The sequence below is a fragment of the Dioscorea cayenensis genome, chromosome 11, assembly GCF_009730915.1.
Source record: "Dioscorea cayenensis subsp. rotundata cultivar TDr96_F1 chromosome 11, TDr96_F1_v2_PseudoChromosome.rev07_lg8_w22 25.fasta, whole genome shotgun sequence".
Lineage (NCBI taxonomy): Eukaryota > Viridiplantae > Streptophyta > Magnoliopsida > Dioscoreales > Dioscoreaceae > Dioscorea > Dioscorea cayenensis.
This window is the reverse complement of record NC_052481.1, coordinates 16,528,803-16,544,926: the sequence shown is the minus strand read 5'-3', so window position 1 is coordinate 16,544,926 and position 16,124 is coordinate 16,528,803. Positions and strand designations below refer to the sequence as shown.

The 16,124-nt window shown below is 38.2% G+C and overlaps 1 non-coding gene across 1 annotated transcript; it reads right to left on the bottom strand.

Annotated features, from left to right (window-relative positions):
• Nucleotides 1-15,025: 15,025 nt before the first annotated feature.
• Nucleotides 15,026-15,132, bottom strand: LOC120272887. Its single transcript, XR_005540420.1, has one exon. It is a non-coding gene; the product is annotated as a small nucleolar RNA R71 (small nucleolar RNA).
• Between the last annotated feature and the right edge of the window lie 992 nt (nt 15,133-16,124).

Below are 16,124 nucleotides of genomic sequence, written 5' to 3'. Positions count from 1 at the left end.
GTATTATTACTTTGACAAATCCATGTACTTGCGGTCAACACGCAAAGGGTGTTGTCAGTACCTCCTCTCGAAGACAGATGCTAAGCCAAGACTAATTAGATGGATTCTTCTTCTGCAAGAGTTTAATCTTGAAATTCGAGACCAGAAAGGATTAGAAAATGTGGTGGCTAATCACTTGTCACTCCTAACGCACACTAAAGAAGTTAGCAATGGACCTAAAATGATAAATGACGCTTTTCCGGAAGTGCATCTTTAATAGGACCAGAAGGGGTCTACCCAAGATAGCGAGTGTCCCTAGTTTGCCGACTTTGCGAATTATTTAGTGGGACAAGTAATCCCTTCATAGTTTTCCTATCAACAAGGTAAGAAATTTCTTTCTGATGTCAAATATTACTTCTGGGAGGATCTCTTTTTGTACAGAATCTATGCTGATCTGGTAGTACGACGTTGTGTCTTGTATGTTGAAGGATGGAAGATTTTGGAACATTGTCACTCTGGAACAGTGGGTGGTCATTTCAGTGCTAATTGCACCGTCGAGAAAGTTTTAGAAGCAGGTTTCATTTAGCCGTCACTCTTCAGTGACACTCGGAAGTTTGTTGCAACTTGTGACCAATGCCAACAAAGTGGGAACTTGGCTAAACTTGATGAAATGAATCAAACTCCTATCTAGCAATGTGAAGTTTTTGATGTGTGGGGTATTGATTTCATGGGTCCTTTCCCAAATTCCAATGGGAATAGATTTGTGTTGATCGCAGTTCATTATGTGTCTAAATGGGTGGAAGCTCAGCCTCTTCCCACAAATGATGCACGGGTGGTCGTCAAGTTCTTGAAAAAGTTATTTTCTCATTTTGGCACTCCGGGAGCATTTATTAGTGACAAGGGCACCCACTTTTGTAACACTCATTTTGAAAAGGTAATGAAGAAATACGGAGTAACACATCATGTTGCCACTGTTTATCGCCCTCAAACTAGTGGCCAAGTTGAAGTCACCAACCGGGAGCTAAAGTGCATTCTTGAGAAGAAAATTCAGCATAACTGACGTGATTGGTTGGAATGATTGGATGATGCTCTCTAGGCTTACCAAACAGCATATAAAATGTCAATCGTTCATACACCGTATCGTCTAGTCTACAGGAAGGCATGCCATCTACATGTTGAGCTTAAGCATCAAACATATTGGGCAATCAAGTTATTGAATTTGGATACAAGGGATGCACAGAAAAAAAGGAAGTACCGGTTGAATGAACTAGAGGAGCATAGGTTGAATGCATATGAAAATGCACTCTTGTATAAAGAAAAAGTCAGGAGAATTCATGATGGCCACCTCAGGAAGGAGAAGCAATTCCAGGTTAGGGGAGAAAGTTCTTCTTTTTAACTCTAGGTTAAAGCTTTTTCTGGAAAACTCAATTCTCATTGGTTAGGACCCTACACGGTCACTCAAAGGTTCCCTCATGGGGCATTTGAAATTTTCAACCCCATGAAGGAAACATTCAAGGTCAACAGTCACAGGTTGAAACATTACGCCATCAGAGAGGAAATTCTTCCACCATCAAGTTGTGGTGCTTTATTACTTCATGAACCACCAGTTTAGGCAAGTACATCAAGCTAGTGACGTTAAACAAGAGCTTCTTCGGAGGCAACCCAAGTCATTGTGTTTGTTTTTGTTATTCGTGTTTTCATGTATTGTCATTTTTCTTTTTGATTATTTTTATCATCGTCTATTGTTGTGGTATGTTTTATTGAGGGACTTTCTATTTATTTTTGTATTCTTTAAGGAGTTCGCTTAATCCTGATTATTCTCGTATGTTTCGTTTGCTTGCTTTTAAGAAGGAGAACTCTTGCCCTTGAATTGTTCAAGCTAAGCACCGGCAGAGCACGCCCCTGCTTGTCCTACTGATCTTCATTGGCTTCAATTTTTGCAGCATTCTAGGTTAAGCACAGTTTGAGCATGAGTGTACCAGGAGGATAGGTATGGACACGATTATGCACTTAGCACGATCGTGCCCTTCCCCTTTGAGACATTGGGGAATTTTTCTTGAGATATTCAGGGGAAGGGACACGCCTTAACCATGATCGTGTTTACCCCGAATTCGCATATCCTAATCCTGGTGCCCAGAGCACGCACATGCCCTAAGCGTACTAAGTCGAGACCGCTCAGCTTCCACCCTTCCACTTCAAAACCTAACCGCCGGTCACACTTTTTCATTCTATTTCTTGGTCATTCACCTCCTTCTCTTTGGCTATACGTTTCACAAGTTTTATCTTGCTTCTTGCCGGATTTTGTTGCGTTTGATCGCCGTTTCTCTTTTCACATTCTCTATCGATCTTGGTTTGGGGTTTTATATTATCCTTTATTTCAGTTTAACTCTTACTTCAATCCCCAAGATTTTCACCCTCCTATTTTGAAATCTTCGAGTTTTCTTAAGCGGCGAGTGAGGGCTCTTCAGGGATGACAGTCGCCAAAAGCATGACCGTGTTCTGATGTAGCACGATCGTACTCTTTTGATTTCCCCTTTTCTATTGTCCCCGGGAGCACGCTCTGTTTCCCAAGTTTAGCACAGTCTTTAGTGCTCGGGATAAGACTATGCTCATACTATTTTTTTTAGGTGTCCCCATGCTAATCATGTCTATCTTCTTTTGCAGATCATGCTTAGGGAAAACATTGCATCCAAGAGGCCTAGAATAGAGACACCAACTCGCAAGCGCACGATTTTTGCTGGTCCATTAGTCACCTGCCTTATTCGGGGCATGGGTCTCTTGGGATGTGTGGCCTGCATGACTCTTGTGGGTGGCCTAAATCCTTTCACACTCTGTAGCCTGCAGAAGATGGGCATCGCCACTCCACAGCATCTTGTGGCCCCCGACATTCCTCAAGAGGAGGACTTGGTGTTATAGTTGGAGCATCCATGCATTTTGTGGTTAGGGACAAGCCTACAGCATCTCACAGATCATCTTTCATCTAGTTCCTCTGCTTCTGCTGGCGACGATGAGCATATAGGGATTGATCATTCTTGATTGCCACAACAACGCTTCTTCTTTTAGACTTGTTTTTTTAGTTATTTTATTTTTCAGTCTTGTACTCAGTTAGCAATGGGAGTCCCCTGCTACATTTTGGTTTGTTGTTAGTTTGCTTTGTTACATCGCTTTGTTTATTTTTCCTTATGCTATTTTGATTCCCTGGATTTCACTCGTGTCTCTCCACTCATCTCAAGGATTGTGTGGATGCTTGGAGTTGAATAGCACACGCGTTTGGACCGGTAACATCACTCCCATGTTCAGGAAAGTCCTTTCAACCACTTAATATTTTGTTGTCTCAATTATGCTTTTCCATGTCAATCATTTATATATTGAGGACAATGTAACATTCAAGTGTGGAGGAGGGTTGCATGCTTGTTTTTCTTGAGATGAGTATTTAACTAATGATGATCTATGATTGATTACACTTGGAACTTCTTAAGCTTAGGGGGACACATAGGTGTTAATGATTTATTGGGATCCATATTGTAGACTCACTCTTACTTCAAAGGCTTAAGTTCATCACTCAACCCTAATTGTGGAGCCACCTATTTTTATGACGAAAACCCTTTTGGCTTAGGTGGACCTTATGTTGGATTCCCTACCAGTTCTTTGTAAATATTTTGTAAAAAGATGGTAGAAAGAACTATCACCCTAGAAGAGTGAAAGCCACTCTTGAGTATTTGAATTTTGGGCATTACAAGTGTACATTTGATGACCTACCACGAGAGAAGGCTACCTCTAGGGTGTATGAAGCTACTACCAACTGTGAATAGTCAATTTAAGGTCCAATGTTGCTAGGTTGACTCCTTAAGACTTTGGGGCACTCAATTTAAGGTTGGACACACACAAGATCTTTGAAGTAAGAGTGTAGCCTTTTATTGAACATTCTTGTTATTTTATAACCCTCATTGTTCCCCCTTTGTTTAAGAAGTTTCTATTCTCTTGAGATCAGAGGTGATGCACTCATCTTTTTTTTTATTGAGTGATGTGAGATTGCTTAAGGACAAGAAATGATTCAAGTGTTGGGATATTTGATGAGTGCAACTCATATCATTTTTACTTATCCTCAATTCATGCTTTTGTTTACCTTTTACAACACATTTATATACATTCAGAAATATTCTGGGTATATTTGTAAATGATGCAGGAATTGGGGAGCTCGAAGCAATTAGGAGTAAATCAGGATACCAAACAATTAAAGATTGGAGAAAGTGCTAAGTGTTCAAGCTCAGCATGGGCAGAGCACGGTCGTGCTCTGTTCCCCTGAATAGACCAGTCTCATGATGACCGAGTGATAAATATTGCAAGGGGGTGTCACTAGGCTAAACACGGTTGAAGCACGCTCGTGCTCCTTCCTGTAGAAATCTCGGGCTGGAGGTATTTTCTGCACAACAGGGGAAGTACACGCTGGATGTTCCAAGCATGATCATGTACAAGTGGAGCACGGTCTAAGCATGATCGTGCTTCCTCCCACTAGAGATTCCAGGCAAGCACTTAGCCGATTCACTCAAAACCCTAACCATCAAAACATTATCTAAGCACGACCGTGCTTAGCCTGTGTCGAGCTCGAAGTCAACCCTTTTTAACTCCAATTTCTAGGGTTTGCTCTCATCTTTGTTTGGGGATTCTAATCTCTACCGGGAGAACTTTGAGGAGAACGAAGATTAGGCTTCACCACACCTTTTAAAGGGATCGAGGACAAGTTGGAGGCACAAGAGAAGTGGGGTTAGCATACGAAGCTCGGCAAGAAAGATTATCTCAAGATGAAGGGAGTCATGTCTTGTTTCTCTAGTTCATCATCTTTGTTTTCCTCGTTGTACCCATCCATGAGGGGCTAACCATCCACGGTGCCCTGGGATGTGAACTATGTTGTTTTGTATACTTTGACAACTTGATTTTAATGCTTACGGAGTTCTTTTGGTTTCTTGTGTTAATCCTGTGTCTGCATAACTTGATGTGTATGATTTACACAATTGCTTAGGTAATCTAGTTATCTTAGCAAAACTTGGTGTATTTGAGAACCATAGATGCAACATTGCTTTTGAGCACACACCTGAACCATAGAATGTACCTGGTAGGCTTTAGAATCAAGTCAACATGCTATAACTCATAGGAATCATCCTAGGGCATCGCTCTTTTGTTGTTGAAATCTCAATCCTAATCACCCTGTCACTACCATTGTTTCTCTCCTTTGTTGTTTTGTTTTTAATTCAACCCCAATCTAATCTTTGTTTAACTGAACATCAGAAGATAAATTAGTACTTTAAGTCCAGCCCCTGTGGTTCGATAACCCTACCTCTCAATGGGTACCACTGTATTACTTGTGTGCGACCCGTACACTTGCGGAGAACACATCAATGATACATATATATATATATATATATATATATATATATATATATATATATATATATATATATATATATATATATATATATATATATATATATATATATATATATATTATCGTATAATGAATGATTGGAAATATGCGGTTATACAATTAGACACATAAATTAAGTACCAAGTGGATCAATAATTATTGGCTACTTTGATATCATTTAATACTCTCTGGCACATACATTGCACTTATGGCTTTGGGTAACCCACCAAACCCTCTCATATCTTTAAACAGTCTTATTAAATAAATCTTTATAGCGATAATCAAGATTGTCATTCAAGGTGGATATGAGTTTGGTGGTCTAAAATAACCTAACTAATATTTTGCATTTTTTTACTATTATATTTATAGGGTGTTCATTCCTGGGGAACTGGGCGGAAGTGGAGGAGCGGGGGAAGTGCCACTTCGCTAAAGGCATGTTCATTTGGGTAAACTCAATGGAAGTCAGGAAGTGGAGGAAGTGGCACTTCCATGAAGTGGATGAAGTGGTGTCACTTCTGGTTATTCATGTGTTTATTTGGGTTGAAGTGACACTTTCTTGAAGTGGCTAGTTTTTCACTTTCTATGTTCATTTGTAAGAAAGGCGGATCACTTCAGGATTGACTTCCTTAACATGTTTCTTTCTACGAAAATGAGGGAAGTGAGGAGAGTAAATTATAATGATAAATATTTGAAACAATCAACTTATATTTTAATTAATATTATTTTAAATACTTTATCATGATATGTAAAGTATAACAATAATACTAACTATAAAATAACATTGTTGTTATTATTTTGATCAATATTATTATAAACATAATTCAAGAAAATAGATATAAAACAATTTTTACAAATTAAAAAAATATTTGAGAATGAAATGAAGTTTTATTTTTATACTTTTAAAATGATCTCAAATTATACATGGCTAAAAAAATTCATTCATTCAATAATCTCATACATATAAATCCACAAGTGCAAATATAGAAACATTGACACAAGGTTTGCATCATAAAATCAATAGAAATACAAAGTTTTCATTATGAATTCATTCAACCTGTACAAGGTGTTCATTACAAGCACCAATACAATGTTTCAAGTTTCATGGGAAAATTTGATAGCGAAACACCATTCCAAGGTTTGCATTACAAGGTGTTCATTACAAGCACCAATACAATGTTTCAAGGTTTGCATCACAAAATCATCCAAGGAAACAAGAAACACCATCCAAGGTTTGCATCACAGATATAAGAAACACCATACAATGTTCCAAGGTTTTCATGACAAACAACAGTTATAAGAAACACATTTAAAAATCATCAAAGGAAACAATAAACACCATTTATATGTTCCAAGTTTTGCATCACAAGAAACACCATCCAAGGTTTGCATCCTGCAAAACAAGCAATCATATTAAATCCAACTCGGTATTTAGTTTGTATTAAAGAATGCATATACAATCCTTACCTTTGATGCTAACATCAACGGATAGAATTCTTTATAGATTCAATATATTCATCCAACCATATTTTTCGGAGAGATGACTTCCTTAAGCAGAACAATTTAGCTTGTGTTTTGTTAGTCATTAATTTGTCAAATACCATTCCTATGTCCTTATCGTCGTAACCTTCCATGTCCCATAGAGCATCTGATAGTTTTTCCTTCCATGTTTTCTTTTTTGCTCGGTCAATTGATGTTGTCAATTGACCCAATTTATCTCCAACAATCTCCATTCCAATATTCTCACCCATGGTCCTTGTTGTGCGACTAGACCTAGTGGTTGTCTTACTTGCATTTGACCTTAATACTTCATGTCTTCGACTATTTGCCTCAAAAGCTTCACAGTCCATTAGCTCATTAGGTGCAGGAACATTATCAGGGATTGTATCATGGTCATCTTCGTGGATTGTACCACAAATTGGTCATAGATTGATCGTGCATAATCACTGGTGGCATGGTCATCTCCAGCAACCAAACGTAACTACTCAAATAAAGGTAGGGGCTTGTTCAAGTACTCTTTGGCTTTTGGATGCCCCTTTGAAAAAAATTAAATTAAATCAAAGTCATCAAACATATTTTATATGTATGAATTACAAAAAAAAAATTGAAATAAATTAAATTCATTCAAGTACCTCCACATATGTATAGTACGTCTCATCCTCGAGTACTAGCATTTCTTCCAAGTCAATCCACCCAACAGCACTAAGATTCATTAATTTTTTGACGTCTGAGTATTTTTGCTTCAAGGTGTGCATGTGGTTCTCCACATTATCTGCATCCATGCAACCATTGGGGAATCTATTATTGACAACATTCGCGGCTTCAATAAATGCTTGACGTTTGAATGACTTATCCACCTTCAAACCACTCTTTGCCATGCCCACAAGAAATGGTATTAACACATTGTCCATTTCTTTTGTCCATCTTTTATTTGGTGTTCCTTTTTGCTTTTCACTTGGTGCCCCATTAATAATGTTACATGAAGTTGACATCTTATGTAATACCAAGACAAAGATACAAAATAATAATCTAAACATGTGTTATTTCATTTCAAAAAGTGATAGGATTAACATTTAATAGGGGTATGAAAATGAAATAATTATATTTTTATTTATATCCATCAAATGAACAAAATTCAACACATTATATTTCTAGAAGAAACAATGAAGTCAATGTACATATTTTCCATAAATCAATCATTCAAGCATACATGCCATTGAAATCACAAAAAAAATGCATAACACAATCAAATAAATGACATTACAAACATAGTTTTTTCTTTTATAGCCATAATTTAAAACTACATCCATTTTAACCCAAAACCTCAATGTCAAAACAAAACATACCCAAAAACACAAACACAATATTATTCTAAAGTGTGCCCCCGTCTAACATAGTCAAGCCACATGTCACCCGCAATTGTCACACGAAGTTCCCGCCATTGCACTTGTGCCTCTCATCGTTCACCAAATCTGAAAGATCTTTCATGTGTAGGCACTTTCTCCACAATTGGAACATCTGGATGTAGCAATATGTCACTAGGGTCTACTTCTTTTATAAAATTGTGCAACACACAACAAGCAAGGACAATATCCACTTCCATTGTAAAAGGGTAGAATGATTTTTTGTCTAATATCCACTTCTTTAGAATCCCAAATGCTCTTTCAATTCTGGACCTAAGTTGGGAATGGTGAAGATTAAACAACTCCTTCGCATTTTGCAGTCTATGACCCACATGCTCTTTTAGATGATATCTAACTTTCCTATAAGGACTTATCACTCCATATGTTGTTGTGTCCCCAGCATCGACAAGATAGTATTTTCCTATAATAAAAAGCAGACAAAACTCTCAACATATTTCTTACAAGTTTGTATAGTTATTAGTAAACCCTGAGGAATATGCAAACCATAATCCGGTGGCTTTGACAATGCATCTTTATGGACTAGATATTCATTTGTTGAACCTTCCCAACCAACGAGAACATATGTAAATTTTAAGTCAAAATCGCATGCGGCAAGTACATTTTGTGTGATTTCCTTGCATCCTCGGAATTTACCAACTAGATTTGCACTAACTCTTGCATCAATATGAGTTCCATCAATGAAACCAATACAATCCTGGAATTATAAATTATATTAGATGTTTTCAAACTTTGTCATAATTTTAACAAGCTATGGAAATAGAAAAGAATATGTGATACCTTGAAAAAAGGATAGTAGTTTGGGTTGAGTTATACATCGGGATGTATTGAGCTATCTCTCTATTCACCATTAAACTCAGAAAGATTACAAAAAAAGAAACGAATGACACTAACTACTACTACTATCTATCTATTCAATCCACACATTGAAAGACAGGAGTATAGTGTGTGCACTGTGTGCGTATATATATAGATAGATAGATAGATATGTATATATATATATATATATATAGAGAGAGAGAGAGAGAAAGAGAGAACTAGATGAATGTTGTTTAATGTAACATTGAACTTAACCAATGGTCTTTGACATTATGCCTTTTTTATTATTATTTATGTTCTTATGAAAACCTAGTTATGTGATGAATGCTATTTATTGTAGAACTAGATGGCATTGTTGTGTTTGTTGGAGATTACTTCTTAGTGTGACAAAAAAAAAAAGAAATAGATGAATAAAATAAGTTCACTTCCTATTTATTCTTTGGATTGACTAATCAGGTTTTTTTCATTTTTTAAAATATATATATATTGGTTAATTTTCAGATGATCATGTTTTGGACCATATATAATCACATGTATTTGCACATATGCCACACTACATCACCTTAATTCTAAGAAAAGATTATCATTATTGAAACAACTAAAAAAAACATATATTACATATAATCCCTCCTCAAAACATCATATTCATTCACTACCAAGCATTTTACTGCAAACATCACAAGTTTCTCATTCTCTTACAAGAGAAGCATACATTAACTAACTCAAAGTCTAGATCATTTCACAGAATAAGAACAATAATAATAATAATAATATAACAAAGATCACATGATAATCCTAAACATCATACAGATGTCCACACTGGAAGCTCCCAACTTGTGTGTCACTAATGTAGTTCTCTTAAATAATCTTTGTTAATCAATCTTTAATATGGGCAAGCAAGCAGTTACCATCAAACAATCTCTAAAAAATTTCACATAAATTTAAACCTCTTGCATGATAATTCAAACCTTAATGAAATTTTTTGAGGATAACAACCTAACAAATTCTTAAAGAGCATGGTAACAATAGGATGAGAAAAATTACCAGAAATTACGGCAAAGTCTTCCCACTTCCTTCCACGACCAAGATCCCACTGAAATTCTAACCTAGAATTCAAATAACATCATCATCGTCATTTTTATTGTCATTATCATCATCATCAGTAGCATCATCATCAGCAACAGCATCATCACTAGAACACCAGAACATATTCCAAAATCAAGAATGAAAACAACCAAAAACTCACCACCCGATCGATAATGATGATCCTCCAATGGTGAGAAGAGAAGCCGTAGACAAGAAGAAAAGTTATAGTGACACACCCCCTTGCGTGTGTGTACCACAAGTGCACAGGTTATCGAAGTAATAAAGTACCCCAATGAGTAGGTAGTCATATCCACAGGGAATAGTCATTTGGAAGCAACTAGTGATGCTAATTATCTATCAGGTGAACCAATTTGTGATTTAAGTGAGCAATATAAATGCAAATGAAATAAAGAAAAGAGAAAGGAAATGCAATAGGAGTAAGGAAAGACAATCAATAAAAAAATGGGGTACCCGGGCATTGCTCATCCTGGGACTATTATTTCAAGTCCAATACTACTATTTATGCCTCCTAATTGAAGTTTAACGAGCCCTGGATATCCAAAGATATACGGTCCCAAACCTAAGGTCAACCGTGACTAACCCTTACACTATGCCCCGGCGAAAAGGGATGCTCTCGACGATTCACACTATGCAGGGTTGCATGAAGCTCTAGGGACTCCAAGCGATAAACCCTATTCCCTAGTATAGATCTAACCTTTTGGTCCAGGCGAAAGACCCCTAGTCACGATTAAGCCCCAGCACTAAGGATAACTTCAACACTTCACTCTGTTGCATGCACAACTAAACCCTAGTGGAGTTTGTCTCTTAGCACTTCACTCTATCATGACCGCAAAGAACTCTTGGAATGTGGAGGTAGGATAAATCACGTCGCAAGGGAAAAGAGAAGTTTCGCTACCTCTCGACTCACCCTCTCGATCTTTTCCAACCTTGCTTTGTCTAACCCTAATGGAGTGTCACTCATCCACAAGGATTACCAATATAGATTCTCAACCCTAGTGTCACTCTAAGAGAAATCAATACAACAAGCATTCAAGGTAAACTTAATTAAAACATCAATTAAAGAAGCAAAACACGAGTCAATGAAACAAAATCATCCTAAGGTTTACAAGTCCAAGCACCCATTAGGGGTTTAGCCCTCCATGGAGAAATACACAATCAACAATGAAATTGAAAGTAAAAGAATGCTATCCATAAATAAAATCCCCTTGTAGTCCGTATCGATGGTCTTGTGGAATCGCCTCATCTTCTCCAAAGGTTCCCTTGTCAAGCCTAGGGCACACCTCGTTGAATCGATGCCGATGAAAGCTCTCCCAATAGCTCTCTTCCAAAGGAATGCGATGTCGAAGATCGTAGAACAACTCCAAAAACCTAGGCAAAGTCTCTCCAAACCCTAGCCGTGAGCGCCTCCAAAGATGGGAAAAAGATAGGGCAAAGATCCTTTAATAACTCTCAAAATGCGGTATTTATAGGGGTTGAAATCGGGCATCCACATAGGCACGTGGAATTTCACACGGCCGTGTAGATTTCCAAAAATCCGCTTTCTGCGAGCTATGAACAGTAACTGCTACAATGGTTTTGCTACAGTGGTTTGCTACAATAAACTTCTACGTTACTTCGCCAAAATGCTCCTAATTCCACTCTTTTCAACAAGGCCACATGAATGAGCACACATCCATGTAGTAGATCATGTTGCATCTTCATTAAAACCACATTGATGAAACTCTTGCTAATGTTGTACAAGTCAGAACAAATGAGTGTGACTGCCTTTGTGCCCCTCCACTTTGTGTATTCTCTTGAGCACAATAGAGGTCGGCGCATACCCACATATCTTTGATCACAACTTGTGTCTTCACCTTTGTTCAACCCAAGAACTTTATTACAATTACGTCCACGATCTACTTTTGCTTTCTTTCATCCAACTTTGTCTCCACAACCCTACATGTACAAAAGAACACAAATACATATGAATAAGCAATAAAAACATGCATAAAAGTGTTGCTCAATGTAAGAAAAGAATACTTCATATTACTTATACACAAACACTTATCACGTAGCACCGGGGACAAGAGAAGAGGGACAAGAATAGATGCTATAGCACCGACCGATCGAGATAAAGAAGGCTGGCATCTCAGGAGGTATCGGTTCACCAGATCTAGAAATGAGATACCCGTGACTTCCATATGGATGTGGGAAGTGGTGTAAGTCATCTTTTTATATGGGGTCCACTTTATCCACTTCAGTGTAAAATTCACTGAAATGGGACTATTTATATTTTCATTTCCTGGTGGAAGTGGGGGAACTGGCACTTCCTCCACTTCAGGATAAATAAGCACATGAAGTGGGGAAAGTCATTTCACTTTCCCAACTTCCCAGACACTTCAGCTCAAATGAGCATGCCCTAAAAGTGGAGGGAAGTGATATCACTTCCTGTAGTTATGGTGTTCATTTGTTAGAAAGTGAAAATAGAATTGGAGAATTTAGGTGTTGGGTGAAGTTCTATGAGTTCAAAAAGACTTTAGAAGCGGAAAGAAGTGAGTTTTTATAGATTCGCTCACTTCCCCCCACTTCAGTAAAAAAATACTTAAATGGGTATAGTTCAAAATCCACTTCAGTCAGAAGTGGGGGAAGTATCACTTCAGCACAAATGAACACCAAAAGTGGGGGAAGTTAGATGATTAGTGCTTGTGTATAAGTAATACGAAGTATTATTTTCTTACATTGAGCATCACTTTTATCAGATTGTATCGCTTATGCATGTGTATTTGTGTTCTTTTGTGCATTTAGGGTTATGGAGACAAAGTTGGATGAAAGAAAGCAAAAGTAGATCGTGGATGTAATTGTTGATGAAGTTCTTGGGTTGAAAAAACATGAAGACACAAGTTGTGCTCAAAGTTATTCAAGGATCTTTTTCCCATCTTTTTCCTATCTTCGGAGGCGCTCACGGCTAGGGTTTGGAGATGCTTTCCCTAGATTTTGGAGCGGTTCTATGGTCTTCAACATTGAGTTCCTTTGGAAGAGAGTTATTGGGGGAGCTTTTGTCAACATCGATTCGGTGAGATATGCCCTAGGCTTGACAAGGGAACCTTTCGAGAAGATGAGGCGGCTCTGCAAGACCATCGATATAGACTACATGGGGGTTTTATCGATGGATTGCTTGCATTTACTTTCGATTTCATTGTTGATTGTGTATAGTCCATGGAGAGCAAAACCCCTAGTGGGTGCTTGGCCTTGTAAACCCTAGGATGATTTTGTTTAATTGACTCATGTTTTGCTTCTTTAATTGATGTTTTAATTGAGTTTCAACCTTGAATGCTTGTTGTATTGATTTTCCCTTAGAGTGACACTAGGATTGAGAATCTATCTTGGTAATCCTTGTGGATGAGTGATACTCTATTAGGGTTGGACAAAGCAAGGTTGGAAACGGTCGAGAGGGTGAGTCAAGAGGTAGCGGAACATCCCCTTTCTCTTGCGACGTGATTTATCCTACTTCCACGTTCCAAGAATTCTTTGTGGTCATGATAGAGTGAAGTGCTAAGAGACAAACTCCACTGGTGTTTAGTTACGCATGCAACAAAGTGAAGTGTTGAAGTAATCCTTAGTGCTTGGGCTTAATTGTGACTAGGGGTCTTTCGCCTTGACCAAAGGGTTAGATCTATATTATTGAACAGGATTTATCACTTGGAGTCCCTAGAGCTTTAAACAACTCTACACAGTGTGAGGCGTCGAGAGTATTCCTTTCCGCCGGGGCATAGTGTAAGGGTTAGTCATGGTTGACTTTAGGTTTGGGACCGTGTGACTTTGGATTTTTACGACTCATTATAGGTCAATTAGGAGGTATAATGGTTAGTCTTGCACTTGAAACAATAGTCCTAGGGTGAGGAATGTCTGGGTACCCCATCTTTCTGTCGATTGCCTCTCCTTATTCCTATTGTGTTTTCTTTTCTTTACTTGATTTTACTTTGAGTTAATATTATTCACACAACTCATCAATCATTTTCACTATAGTTAAATAGCAATACTTGTGTTTCTAAGCACTATTCCCTGTGGATAAGAGTACCCACTCACCGGGGTATTTTATTACTTCAAAAACCCATGCATTTGCGGTACACACATGCAAGGGGAGTACTAAAGTTTTTGGCACCGTTGAGGGGGAATAGACATTTTGTAAGCATTTTGCACTTTGCTATTTTAGCTATTCATCACTTTGCCTATTTCACACTTTCTTATTCTTCCATCATTTTGATTTATTTTTCTTTCTTTGATTGTAGTGCCAGGTTATGACCTAAGGAAACCTTTCGCCATTGGTTAAAGATGATCCAGATGTTGGAAAATAAATTCATATAAAGGGAAAAGAACCTGTGCAAGAACAGTCAAATCAAGCTGAGATAGAAGGTGACGAGTCTGATAATATGGCAGAACAATATGAGTAGCAGAGGACATCTCAGAATATGCAAGACCCGCAGTTCTCAGCACGCAGTCTAGTATTGTGCGGCCACCAATCACATCTCAGAATTTTAAGCTCAAACCAGGCTTCATCCAGATCTTACAGCAGTTGGCACAGTTTAATGGTTTAGCCGATGAGGATCTAAACGATCACATTGAGAACTTCTTGCAAGTGTGCGACATGCTCAAGATTAATGGTGTCACGGATGATGCTATCAAGTTGAGGGACTTCCCATTTTTTTTTAAAAGGAGAGCAAAGCAATGGCTACATTCATTACTTAGAGCATCGATCACTACATGGAAGAAAATGGTAGAAGCTTTTCTTGCCTGATATTTAAAGCTTAGGGATGAAATATCCTCTTTTGTGCAAATTTAATTAGAGTCTCTTTTTGAGACATGGGATAGGTCTAAGGATCTCCTGTGGAAATGTCCTCGGCACGGGTTCCTCGATTGGATGATTATCAATACCTTCTATAATGGTTTGAACCCAAGCACGAATCAATTAATTGATGTTGCAGCAGGAGGTACCTTAGGAAGCAAAACCCCTGAAGAAGCCCGACAGCTTATTGAAGAGATGGCTATGAACAGTTATCAATGGAATACACGGGATGAAAAGAAGGTAGCCGGACTTTATGAGATTGATGCAGTCACATCATTGGCGGCCCAGGTTGAGTCATTGAGCAAGAAGTTAGATATTCTAACTTCTCCTAGAGAGACGGCAATGATGAGTTGCACTAGATGTGGGGGAGGACATGCTTTATCTGATTGCCCGATTTCTATTGGTGGTACATTTTTAGTGGAACAGTTGAATTTTGCAAGTAATGCAATGAGAGGTCAAGGAAATCCGTATAGCAAAAAATACAATCCGGGGTGGAGGAGCCACCCAAACCTTTCTTGGAGTAATCAAGGGCAGCAGAAGGCTATGGCACCACCGGGTTTCCAACAACAACAATAACAAGCCACACTTCGCAACCACACAGCATTATAGCACAACTTGGAGAACCAAGTGGGACAAATTTCAAAGTTACTTTTAGAAAAAACTCAAGGGAGTTTGCCTAGCAACACTGAGACTAATCCAAGAGAGTATGTGAAGGCAATCACTTTGGGAAGTGGTTGTGAAGTTGAGAGTAGGCTCCCTAGTGAGAAGACAAATGTTAAGTCACCCAAGGTCGTGGAGGTTGAGGAGAGAGCCAAAGAAAAGAAGGTGGCAGTCCCACCTGACAAGCCAAGAATTCCCTACCCTTCAAGATTGAAGAACGACCAAAATGATGAGCAATACAAGAAGTTCTTGGGTCTATTCAAGTAGTTGCACATCAACATCCCATTTGTGGAGGCATTGTCCCAAATGCCTCGTTACGCAAAGTTTCTCAATGACCTCTTGAATAACAAGAGGAAGCTGGAGGAAAGTGCATCTGTAATTCTAGATGCTTCATGCT